This window comes from Balaenoptera ricei, chromosome 5, assembly GCF_028023285.1.
Source record: "Balaenoptera ricei isolate mBalRic1 chromosome 5, mBalRic1.hap2, whole genome shotgun sequence".
NCBI classification, from domain to species: Eukaryota; Metazoa; Chordata; class Mammalia; order Artiodactyla; family Balaenopteridae; genus Balaenoptera; species Balaenoptera ricei.
The window spans coordinates 16,371,598-16,385,174 of record NC_082643.1 but is presented as its reverse complement, the minus strand read 5'-3'; the positions used below and the strand labels follow the sequence as shown (position 1 = coordinate 16,385,174).

Genomic DNA, 13,577 nt, shown 5'->3' with positions numbered 1-13,577 from the left:
TCACGATGAGCAGTTTTACCAGAGTCGCTACTGATGTCCCGTTGTTAAAGCCTGGGTCCTAAGATCTAATAACTAGCGAAGAGCTACTTTTCAAATAATAATCTGTGCTACACACAGACTGAGCTTCTCTAGAACCCTAAGGATCTATTCTGTGAATCTCTTAATGGTGACTTTTCACAGGCTCAGCAAAATATGTTTTTCTACACAGATACTCAAGTTCCCTGCTATCTGCTCGGTCCATGGCCCAAGTTGGATGACTGTTTATACTACTTCCTGGCAAAGTTAAAGTAATGGTACATTCAATTAGAAGGTAAGACTGCCCCCTGACCATTCTAAAGACCTTATGTCACTCAACCAACAAGGAACAGAAGAAAAAAAGTCTCCTAGTTGGAGTGTTTTCAGTTATCAAGGGGAAATTATGTTGCTGTTACACAAATTTAGGCAAAGAAAACTGTATCTGAAACCCAAGGGATTCCCTGAGGGTGGGAGCCACGCTTAGTACTTCACTGACCGCTGAGGTTCTGAGTGAGGGCAAGGGAAATGCATTATGCAGAGCAGAAGAAGGAAGCCATAAACGCTACAGCTTTGTGACCCGCTGCGGAAAGGACGATAGCATGTTTGCATATTTTTTCTCTGCTTGTTATAGGTGTATGTTTGATTGTACATACAACCATGTTATTTTTCTCTTTCCTTCTACCCTTTCCTTTTTATTTTATATAAAATTTGTAGGAGAATAATTTAACATGTGGTGTTTAGCTAATGAAATTTTCAGAGATTCTGTGGTAAAATTTTATGGTCATAGCGAATGTGCATATTTCTGTTTCGGGAAATGGTGAAAACTTCTAAGAAGGACAGCTGTATCTTGTTAAGTGGAAAAGCAGAGTTGTCTCACTGTCATACGGAAGTTCAAATGTGTGTAACAGAAGTATATGGAAGTGTCCAAAGGAGTGAACTTTCCCAGTTATCAGTGTATGTCCTGTCAGCTCCTAATCCACCCTCAATACCCGTACAGTGATAATGGGGCTTGTGCTTGTATGAATTTCTTTTTTGCTCCAAATACGACTTTAAATTTTGATTGTAGGAGGCACCAGAGGAACATTACAAGAGGAAAGAGTTTTTCTTCCTGGTTACTGTGTCCTTCCTTTTGCTTCCTTTTGTTCCCGTTGCATGGTTTACAGTAGCGTGGGAGAGGAACATCCAGTGATGGTCAGTGCTGGCTGTGCACCTAGAGAATACAGTCAGTGTCGCAGCCAGCTTGAGTCCTCAGCCTCAGTAGATGGGTGGCCAGCTCACAGTGGTCCACTCTTGCAGACAGTGTACAGCCTAGACCTTGTACTATCCAGCCACAGAGAAGGCTGCTAGAACCCTGAATAAATCTGTACCTTAGTCTGCTGTTCTCAGACCCTCTGCACCCTGGAAAGTTGTTTCCTGCTTGCCAGTCCCAGCTCCTATTTCCCACATATCTGTACCCCTCTTAGCTGTGCCAGTCTCAGCCCCTTCGTACTCTGGAGAGGTGTACCTGACTTGCCACCTTTAGCCCACATACCATAAAAGGTACCTCCTGTTTGCCCAGGGACTCTGGGCAACACAGGGAGCCTCTCCACCATCCAGGGTGCTGCACCCACACCTTCTCCAGCGAGATCTAAATTCCAGCCTTGGGATGGGAGCTCCCTTCCAAATTTGTTCTTTCCTTGGTTATGTGCCTTTCAGCCTTAGGACATTCTTTAGAGTTCTTGTTACCCTTTGTATTTGCTCCCTAGTCATAGTTAATAATTCTTTATATTAAACTCTCCCTGTTCAAATTGTGGTTTTTGTCTCCTGATGTATCTCTACAGTTATAGGATCAACTGAATTTGAAAATTGTGGATTTGTAGTGTTCTTAATACAATGATATCTCTTTTTTAAAAATAAATTTATTTATTTATTTATTTTTGGCTGCATTGGGTCTTCGTTGCTGCACACAGGCTTTCTCTAGTTGTGGCGAGCGGGGGCTACTCTTCGTAGTGGTGCGCAGGCTTCTCATTGCGGTGGCTTCTCTTGTTGTGGAGCACTGGGCCCTAGGCGCACGGGCTTCAGTAGTTGCAGCATTCAGGCTCAGTAGTTGTGGCTCGCAGGCTCTAGAGCACAGGCTCAGTGGTTTTGATGCACAGGCTTAGTTGCTCCGCGGCATGTGGGATCTTCCTGGACCAGAGATCGAACCCGTGTCCCCTGCATTGGCAGGCAAATTCTTAACCACTGCGCCACCAGGGAAGTACCTATACGATGATCTCTTGAAACATACAATACCCTGGGAAGACGAAAGAGTATGATGGAAAATCAGGGAGTGAATAGTGATAAAAGTGCTGGTGGAAAAATATTTCTGTTGTAATACAGTAGAGTTTAGTCTTTGGCATTTTCTTTCATATGTAACATCCAGATCATCGTTAGGTCCTGTCAATTCTATCCGCAACATATATTTTGAATTCTTGTTACTTCTTTCAATCTCCATTGCTTCCAGCTTAATTCATCCAGTTGTCATCTTTCATTTATATGCCAATTAAGCCTTCTAACTAATCAAACCACTTCCCTCGTGCACTTCTTCAACCTCTTCTTTACATAGGAAGTTATTTAGTTTCCATAACGCATTTCAAGCATTAAAAAATTTTACTGAAATTTTTATGTATCTGTATTTTGTTTGTCTTGTCAGTGTTTGTAGTTTGTTTTTTCATTTCTAAAATCTGTGAAACATTGAGTCAATGTCGTTCATCATTATATCTGTAGCTCTAAGCAGAATGTTGGTATACACACTTGGATGTCAGCACATACTTGCTGAATGAGTGAATGAATGGCAAGAATTAGAAATCTATTTTTTTTCAGGTGTATAACAGGATTCCATATTTGTATATATTGCAAATTGATCACCACAATGATCTAGTTAACATCCATCGCCACACAAGTTACAATTTTTTTCCTCATGATGAGAACTTTGAAGATCTACTTTCTTAGCAACTTTCAAATAATACGATACATTATTATTAACTATAGTCACCATGCTGTACTTTACATCCCCATGACTTATTTATTTTATAACTGGAAGTTTGTACCTCTTGACCACCTTCATCCATTTCACCCACCCCCCAACTCCTGCCTCTGGAAACCAACAATCTGTTGTCTGTATCTATGAGTTTGGTTTTTCAGCCATTTTTTTTTTTTTTTTTAGATTCTACATGTAAGTGAGATCATATGGTGTTTGTCTTTCTCTGTCTGATTTATTTCACTTAGCATAATGCTCTCAAGGTTCATCCATGTTGTTGCAAATGGCAAGATTCTTTTTACAGCTGAATAATATGCCATTTTATATATACCACATTTCTTTATTCATTCATCTGTCAGTGGACACTTTGGTTGCTTCCATATCTTGGCAATTGTAAATAATGCTGCAGTGAACATAGGGGTGCATTTATCTTTTTGAATCAGTGTTTTAATTTCTTTCTGATAAATACCCAGAAGTGAAATTGCTGGTGCATATGGTAGTTCTATTTTTAATTTTTTGAGAAACCTTTATACTATTTTCCAAAGTGCCTGCACCAATTTACATTCCCACCAACACTGCCAAAGGGTTCCCTTTTCTCCACATCTTTGACAACACTTGTTATTTCTTGCCTTTTTGATAATAGCCATTCTAGAAGGTATGAGGTGATATTGTGGTTTTGATTTGCATTTCCCTGATGATTAGTAATGTTGAGCACCTTTTCATGTACCTGTTGGCCATCTGTATGTCTTCTTTGGAAAATACCTATTCAGATCCTCTGCCCATTTTTCAACTGGATTGTTTGTGGGTTTTTTTGCTGTTGAATTTTATGAGTTCTTTATATATTTTGATTATTAACTTCTTTCCAGATATATGACTTGCAGAGATTTAGGTTGCCTTTTCATTTTGTTTCCTGCGCTGTGCAGAAGCTTTTTAGTTTGATATAGACCCACTTGTTTATTTTTGCTTTTGTTGCCTTTGCTTTTGGTTTCAAATCCAAAAAAAATCATTGGAAAGACCAATGTCAAATAGTTTACTGCATATGTTTTCTTCTAGGGGTTTTATGGTTTTAGATCTTACACTCAAGTCGTTAATCCATTTTGAGTTAATTTTTATATTGATATATTGTGTAAGACAGTGGTCCAGTTTCAGTCTTTTGCATGTGACTGTCTTTTTCCCACCACCACTACTTGAAGAGATTGTCCTTTCTCCATCATATATTCTTGGTGCCTTTGTCATAAATTAATTGACCTAGAAATCTATTTTTGATGAGTTCTTTAAATTGATATCTAAGTCTTCAGAATATTTTAATGCATTGAGAAACAAAATGGCATTGTCCTTATAAAATTGGTGCTTACAGAGTAATAGGATAAGATGACACATATTAGAACAATTTCTGGACAAGGCAAAATGCAATGGGTATTATTGTTTGGTGGAATCAAATTGTATGACAGTTGAGAGAAGAGGAATTCATAGGGGAGGATCAAAGGCAAGATGTTTGAAGTAGAACATTTTTAAATGGGTTAGGAATGCCAAAAAGATAAACAGACCAGGCAGAAAGCATGAAATAAGCAAAAAGGAGGGATGCAAAAAATTCAAGGTTTATATTAGCAATGACACGTCTAGATGGGCTGACCGTAGGCTATATTAAGAATAAAACAAATAGCTTTGTAAAAAGTGAGGGAATATTAGAAACGGGATTAATAGCAACTTTAGTAGATCTCTGTCATTATTCATGGTGTTCAGCTTTTGAAACCCTTCCTGTGTGTGGGGAATCCACTGACTTGTGAAGCAAAACTCACATCCAACTATACAAGTGAAAAGTGCTAGAGAATTTTTTTCTTTGTTTCTCTTGAATGTAGGGCTCAGGTGCAGGATGTAGGGCAATCAGATGGGCACGTCTCAGTTTTTTAGTCTGAAGTAAATGACCAGCTAGGTATGGTAAGAGGGGTCAGCTAACACTTATTTTCCCAAGTTGTCCATGGGTGTGGCTCCATTGACAGCATCCATCTTTTCAGTATTGATGCTATCAGAGCAACATCACTGGTATCTTTGATGAGAGATTTTAGTAGCATAATTTCAAATACTTTTTTTCCCAAAATGCATGACATCCAAATACGGTTCTCAAGCCCTGCCATAGATGGCGAGTTTCTCAGTATCCTCCTAAGGAAATGCACTGCAGCTAAAACCATTCAGATTTCTGCTTCTTAATGCTTGTACGTAAGAACGTCGGTAAACTGGTTTAGGAGATTTGAATTTTAAACAGTTGAAAAACCTATAATAATTTGAAGTATTTTAACTGAGAATTATTCTGGAAATGTGAATTAGTTAAGATTAATCTAGAAACAATTTGTAATCATCATAGAAGCCAAAAGAGGCTTGCGGCAGTGATCCAAGAAGGAAAAAAAAAAAAAGACAATATGTACAGGCATTTCACAGAAAAAGCGATACAAATTACTTATAAGCATATGAATAGATGTTCAATCTTATTCATAAATAATAAAATGCAAATTAAAACAACAATAAGAGAACAGATTGGCAAATATTAAGGAATGATAACGCAAGGGTGAGAAGGGTGTGGGGAAATCTCATCTTCATACATTGCTAGTTAAAGAGCACATTGTTTCAGCTACTTTGGAGATGATTTGGAAATATATTTGCGTGCATGAATGATAATTTTTTGGACTGATACACATAAAACTGTGGTAATAGAAGGAATGGAGTATTTGTGCCAGAAGAGAACTTCAAATTTAATTTCATTATAGTTTTATTGTTTTTATTGTGAATAACAATTATTTTAATAACCAGACAAACTGAAAAAGAAAAAAGGAAAGAGTTAAGGCCAAACATGAAGAGAAAAACAACTTGAATAGGGAAAAAGCCTATTGAAAGAAAAGGACAAAATCAAAATATAATTCAAAGAGAAAAAACTTCCCTGGAAAATGATTAGATATAGGAAGTGAAGAGCAGAGAGAAATGAAATGTTATTTAAGTATGTGGAGACTAGGCAATTGAGAAAAATGGGATTATCATAAACCTAATAGGAGAAATTAGAAAAAAATAATTGTTTTAATGAATAAAATGAATATCATTTAAAAAATGTGTTGAAGAGTCTTTCAGGATATTCAGCTAGATATCACAACAGATAGTTATAGATTGTAGACTAGATCAGTTAAGAGATATCAAGGTTCAGAGATTTAGGAAGTACTCACAAAGGTGGGATGGCAATAACTGCAGGAGTGCCAAAGAAGAGAGACCAATAAAGATGAAAAGAAGCATGACCTTGAATCTTGTAACACAACTACATTCGGGCAGTAGTAAAACAGGAAGAGTCAGTAAAGAATAAAAGAGAGTAACAGGCTCTATGTCAAGAGAAGCAGCAGAATGGTATATGTTCATTGGACCCAAGGGATAATACAATTTTAAGAAGATAGTCAGCTGTGTGGATAGTTATAGAGATAGAGGTTCAGACTGAGAAAGGGTCACTTGATTTTGTGATTAGATGGTCGGTTTCAAGTTAAGCACTGGTAGATACCTGACTGCAAGCATCCCAATGCACAAGACAGTGGAAACAGCAAGAAAAATAGTAGTTTCAAAACTACTCTTTTTTTTTTTTTTTAACATCTTCATTGGAGTATAATTACTTTACAATGGTGTGTTAGTTGAAAGGTTAGTCACAAAAGGAAAGAAAAAGATAATTCAGGGAATTAGAAGAGCTTTAACATATGTACACATCTCTTGTGAAGATATATTGTTTTGTATCCAAATGTTGGTCTTTTTTAAGAATAAAGGAAGACACAGGAAGCCAACATTCAGAAGACAGACTTTAATAGGTGGGAAATATAACTATTGTTTTTTGTGCAATTGAATCTCGGGGTTCTGAAATGTAAAATCTAGGTATGCTTGAGAGTGTGTCCTGGGTGATGCAGTTTAAATGGCTTCCCCCACTTTGGGTAAAACCAAAAGTCAAGGGGTGGCAGGGTGTAGGGTCTTCCAGGGGGAGTCATTAGCAAGGAATTATTAAATCTAAAAAATCTCTAGCTTTATAATACATGGACCCTTAAGCTGTGATTGTATCTTCTAGCTTGGTTTCAATTGTGCAATAAGGAATTAAGAGAAAGGTTCTGTGTTTTCTTTTGGGTTAAAACATTACAAGAGCATTACTCTACTGACTTCTGTGTATCAGGTATCCACCAGAGATTAACCGTATATAGCCCTCTTGCCTCCAATTGCCTTGCCCAGCAGTATTTAATATCGTGGCAGGGTGTAGGGTCTTCCAGTGGGAGTCATTAGCAAGGAATTATTAAATCTAAAAAATCTCTAGCTTTATAATACATGGACCCTTACTTAAGCTGTGATTGTATCTTCTAGCTTGGTTTCAATTGTGCAATAAGGAATTAAGAGAAGGGTTCTGTGTTTTCTTTTGGGTTAAAACATTACAAGAGCATTACTCTACTGAGTTCTGTGTATCAGGTATCCACCAGAGATTAACTGTATATAGCCCTCTTGCCTCCAATTGCCTTGCCCAGCAGTATTTAATATCTCAGATATCCCTAAAAGGGAGAAGAATCTGAGGAACAATGGTTGGGACTCTGAAGCCTAGACAGCTCTTCTCCACATGAAAAGTCCTCCCTCCATTGCTTTGGAATACCTGGATTTGATTTCATTTATATTGTTGGCTGGTACATTATAAGATAATAGAAAATCTGAGAAGTTTTATGAGTATAGGGAGATCAAACATGTTTATTAAAATAGCTAAAAAGTCACTAGTAAAAAATTGGAATGTATATGCTGAATATAAGATGACAGGTTTCATTTTTTTTAGTCGAAATGATATTTTTCTGTAATTTTTATCTCCAAATGGGTAGGAGAATATTTTTAACCATTTTGAAGACATCAAGAGGTAGTTACCTCATGACCAGAATTGCAGTATATGAGGGTAGCTACTAAAACATTTGGTACTCAGATTTATTGAGAGCGCATTGACATGTTCCTAATTCAATACGATACCACCTGCAGAGTTGACAGATTTGGTCAACTTCATCCAAAACTGGGCAGTTCCTTGAAGGAAAAAGTAATCTATCAGATCAGTTACTTGTAGTACAGTCAATCAAAAAACTGGCTATATGCCTGAAATGTTAAATTTTTAATGTTTTCTTTTGGCATTATGCAGGCATAACCACTTTCAATAGCATTTAATACTTATTCAAGGTAAAAATTTTACAGTTAATTTTACACTTTATACTTCCTCATCCACTCTCTCCTCACAAAATACAATAACAATCAAATCACATAAGAAGAAAGATCATTTCATTTTTTTAAAGCATTTCATTTCTAACCAATAAGATGACTCTGTATATATGGAAGAGCTATTTAAAATGCCATCTTTATGAATATTCAACTAAATTCAGATTAAGCTTTACCATTAGGACAAGTGAAGCAGAATGCTGACTCTACCATGAAAACACTTTTAAAAACTACTTTTTTGGGAATGCCATATGTAAAGAGTGAATGTTAACAAGCAGTTGGGCAACTAGTACTTTTTCCTGTCAAAAGTGGTATACTTTTTATATCTATATTATTCCTGTGTAGTCCTTAAAATGACTGCAGAGAGAAAGCTTTCAATGCTAATTTACCAGAGACAGGAATACACATTTATATCTATGGCACTTAAAAAGTACATCTTTTTTCCCCTTACAGTGACACATTATAATGATGTCAAGGTCCTGAAAAAAGAGCATGACATTAACAAGATGGAAGGCTAACTTAATGGAAGTTCCATTGATAAAATGCCATCCTCACAAAGCTAGTAATTGTTCGTTGGCTATTATACTCTTACCAAAGAAGAAATATATCAGATGCCTGCTCATCTAGGCGTAACTCTAAAAGATTCTGAGGCACTGTAAATTGTATATCACTAAACTGTAGAACATTAAAAGCAACTAACTTATTCATTAATTACTGACTAGAGTCAAGAATTATGACAGACAATTTAATCGTTAAAAACCTCACGCATAGTTACTTGAAAGTGTTGTTTTCTTTTAAAATAAAACACATCCCTAGGAAAAAAGTCAAAGATTCTGCTTCTCATGCACACATTAATAACCATATAGCACTGGATTGTGAAGTTCTTAGTAGTCAAATTATGTTTGTGTTTTATTGTAAGTTTCTAGATCCTCATAAGAAGCTTAATGTTATTACGCAGCAAAAAAGTGGTAGGGCTCATCATAATAGCAGATAAATTAGCTTTAATATGACTGTGGTTCAAGTTGAAATTAAAACTTTAAAATATGTGATTTGGGTATTTTTATCTTCATCATATGCATTACCATTATGCAAGTTCTTGTAAACCATCTTTTTGCTGCTCTCTTTTCTGTGGTCACTGAGTTACTAAAGTTAGCTTTTGTGCTATCACCTACCCTGAGACTTTTCTGTGATTATTACATGCAGTCACGGAGAACACTTACAACTGACTGTGCACTTGTAGAATCATAGAAACAGAGATTTGCTCAATGCGGTAAAATTTCTTTATGTACCTCATGCCCCTCTCCCTACCCACATTGAAAATTCACCACTGAGTATCAAACAGTAGGTTACATACAAGAATTTCTAATCATGCACCATAACAAATCATTCCCCCAAGGAAAGGAGCAAAAAAGGCATCAAGAATGATCAAATTTACTTAAACCTCTAAACCAAGGATCTCTTCCTTATCCACTTTACTCACATTGCTAGTATTCATTCATTCCACAATTATTGATCAACCCCCTATCATGCACAGCACAATGTGAAAGGCACAGATACAACTTGTCTTCAATTGTTTCTCTGATAAGCAGACTTTGAGTCAAGGGTTTGAGGGAAAGAATATGGGCAAAGCAAGACAGAGAAGGAAGAGAGTCAAGCAAAGCTGTAATTTTAGGTGAAGTCCCAGCCTCAGCCTGTTCCCACGGGTAGGGGCTCTGGAGTGGTCGGTCACCTCTCAGATGAAGGAACTAGGATTTCCTCCCTCGCTCCCTCAATGTTACCAGGAGGATTAGTCAGTCATTGCCTTCTGGCCTGGCTGCATCAGCAGAAAATAAACTCCAGGCACTTGTTGCCTCTAGCTGGGCTTGGCAGCTTCAAGCACCCTGACCACCTTCTGAAGGTCACAGCAACACACAAAGATGCTGGGAAATGGGTGCACAGGCTCTCAGGGATCTGGGGAGAGTCACCGTGGTGTCAGCTGCACAATTCTAACAAGAAACAGTATTTGTACTAAAATGATTTTATAGTGGGTTTGAGTTTAAGAAGCAAGCCACAGATAAAAAGTTCCGTTCTTTGGTATTTAGAACTGCTGCTGATAGACAAGAACTAGTATAAACTGATCACACAAAAGGCAAGCCTATGCCCAGTGTTTTACGAATGTATGCTATCTGGCCTGTGGCAAACTCAGTTGCGTAGTTGCGAACGCTTGTCCTCAACATCACCCAAATATATTTTCTTTTTTTCTCTTATTTCTCTGTAAATGTATATGGAAAAGAGCCATTTTGGAACTGTACATGCAAAACCCATATGGCTAAAGGCTGCTAAATGCCTGGAAGATTATCCCGAGAAGTTCTGCGGTTAGTTTTATATTAACTGCACTCAGTGCTAGTTTGGTAATTGTAAAATTAAGAAAGAGTAAGTGGAAAGAGATAAAAGGTATTGTAACTACCCCTTAATTAGTGTGTTTTAAATGAATCTGAATCTTTGCAATTAGATACTACGTTATTTCAGTTATTTTGTGGGAAATAGATGACAAAAGAAAAAAATGTTCTCCAATACTGAGGCATTTTTGTGTGTGTGAAATCTGTTCAAATAGAAGTTTTATCCAACTGGCTAAGCACCCATCTGCTGGGCAGATAATAATAATTCTGATTAGGTGCAACCACAGCAGATATCCATTGTAAGACATCAAGTTATTTATTAGTCTATATGTGTTGGCTTCTGTCCTGATTACATTAAAAATACTGCGGTGTAAAAGACACTTTAATAAAAGCCCAGCGATATTTGTACTCATGCCAAATAATTCTCTTAAGACAGTAAAGTCTTTAAAGAAACGTCTTTCAGGAATTGATATAAGGACATTTACTTTTCTCTTTACATATGGAAAGATAGAAGAGGCTAAGAGTGACCTTACCAGATGCAAAAACATGCCCTCATTTTCAGAATAAAGAGGTAAATTCATTTACCCTATGGAATTTTCTTATATGGGCTTAAATAAATAAAGTACCACTTGAATTCAGGTTTCGTCGCTATTTACGTACGTGTTTATAGCTATTAGAAAGCAAAAGTTGGCCGGTTCCCTAGCTGCAGCCGCCGTCGCCGTCGCCCGTGCAGGTGCAGCGCGGCCGCCTCCGGCCAGCTCGCTGCGGGGAAGGAGAGCGCGCGCCAGCGCCGGCGTCCTAGCCCCTGCCTTTCCCCGAGCCCCGAATCCCAGCCGCGCCCGGGGCGGCGAGATCTTGTACCCCACGGAGAAGGTGAACTGTCTGCGGAAGTTCTGGCCTAAAGCATGCTTCCACTGCGAGACCTGCAAGGTGACACTCAACATGAAGAACTACACGGGCTCGGAGAGGAAGCCCCGGTGCAATGCACACTACCGCACGCAGCCCTTCGCCACGGCGGCCGGCAGCCCGGAAAAGCAACGGAGTGAGCTCCAGAGTCAGGTGCGCTGCCCTGTGCGCCCCCCCCCCCCGCCCCGGCATCCTGCCCAGGCTCGCTCCTCATCTACTTAAAGCCTCCTTGAAGCAGAGAGAGAGGGTCCCAGGGCTGCAGAACTGGAAGCACAGACCCGGGATGAGGAAGGGAAGGATGGTGCCGTCTCCGAGTCCCTTCTCTTGCTCGTTGGGGGCTGTGACGACCCTTGCCTGGCTTTATTCATCTCTGGGCTTTCTTGTCACCCTTCTGGGTCTCCCCCTCCCATCTTCACCCCGAGGCCACTGACTCGGGGCCCACGGTTGACATCTTTGCGTCCTTGTGCCCTGCCGGAGAGGGAGGGGCCTGCAGGCATATTTAGCATCAGGTCCTCGCTGCTTGTGAGTTGACTTGGGAATATTTACCCCAACTCAGAGGCTTGAGCCCCTGGCTGACCAATCCCTTTCCCTCCTTGGCCAGAGCCAAGGTGAAGGCAGGTGGAGTGTCTTATATCGGGCAGTTTGGGGGATGAGGGAGGCAGTGAGGGAACAATTGTGGGAGCCTTGGGGCAGGCGCTGGTCCATTTTTTTTCCTCTTGATCTCAAAGCATAATGTGGATTCTGGGACCAAAGGTCAGAGACACATCCTGTTGGAGGACCTGCGGTTGGCGGGGTAGTGAGAGGGCGGGAGGAGGACCTGGGGGAACAAGAAGTAGCCTGTTTTCACTCGGCTTAAATGTCCTTCCAAAACAAGGCAAGCCAGCTGCTGGAATCCTGCTGCCAGCCCTCTGCGCCTCCCATCCTAAAAATAGGGGACCTTTTCTTCCACACCCCCAGAGAGAGGAGGGACTGTCACAGTGGTGCTGAGGGACCCAGGGGCTGCTGGGAGTCCTTATGCCTTTCCAGAACCATCCATCCCTAGAAGAGCACAGAACCTGAGGGCTGGGCTGAGTCTCTGGTCTTTTCTTACAGTTCACAGAGGTTTTTTAGTCAGTCTAATCCCAGGAAAGAGGATGCAGCAAAGCTAGAATGTGAATATAACTTTAGTGGACCAATAATAAAATGCAAGAAGCCCAATGGTGAGAAAACTGAATTCTCTCAATATTGCTTCCTGTTTTCTTCCTCATATCCCTCCAGGGAAAATTACTATATTGCTTAATTTCTGCCTCTTTCCCCTCACATATGCACTTTTGGGCCTTTTTTTTTTAATAGCTGGAAAAAAAAATACCACCTCACAGACCTGTATTTAAAAAGAAACAGAAATGACCATGTGAAATTTACCTCTGTCCAAACATTTCATCTGTCTGTGTGTGTGTGTGTGTGTGTGTGAAGCCGTCCGTTCATCTTTTTACATGGGGTGGTTGTCTTTCCTTGGTCTGTTTTGGTCCCCTCCCTCCTGGGCTTGTGCTTGGGATCAAATCTTTCTAGCCTGTTATGATTTTGAACATTTGACTTGGACCACAAGTAAATCTTTCTCCTGGTGACAAAAAAAAAAAGTTTTCTTACAAAGATGAGTGGCAAGACAAAGTATTCATTATATCCTAGCTGTGTATTAAAAAGCTGGATTGATTTGATCCCTCTGGCAATTCTTATCATTAATACAGTGAATGATGATGTCTGGGAAAAGTTACCTACAGTCAACCTCTAACGCTTATTTCGTTTCAGAGCCAGTAAACTCCATTTTCATGTTTAGCTCACCTGGACAGTAGGATAAAAATCATAGCTTGTTAATGGTGCTATATCACCCATAAACTAAAATTTAAACAGTTGTTTAAGATAAAATGTTCAGGCCTCCACCCCACCCAATTTGCCTAAGTGTGTGAAAGTGGAGTGAATAATAAAGAGAGTAATTAGACATACAACCTGAACAATGCCATTAGGCTTATCGTAGAGTTATTTTACCACGTTCCTCATTT

At 39.2% G+C, this 13,577-nt stretch overlaps 1 long non-coding RNA gene across 1 annotated transcript in view; it reads left to right on the top strand.

Annotated features, from left to right (window-relative positions):
- Positions 1 to 229: 229 nt before the first annotated feature.
- The window catches only part of LOC132366342 (uncharacterized), a 39,491-nt gene continuing 26,143 nt past the window's right edge, over positions 230 to 13,577 (top strand). Inside the window, exon 1 of the long non-coding RNA XR_009503425.1 lies at positions 230 to 310. This is a non-coding gene — a long non-coding RNA (uncharacterized LOC132366342). The remainder of the gene's footprint in view (positions 311 to 13,577) is intronic.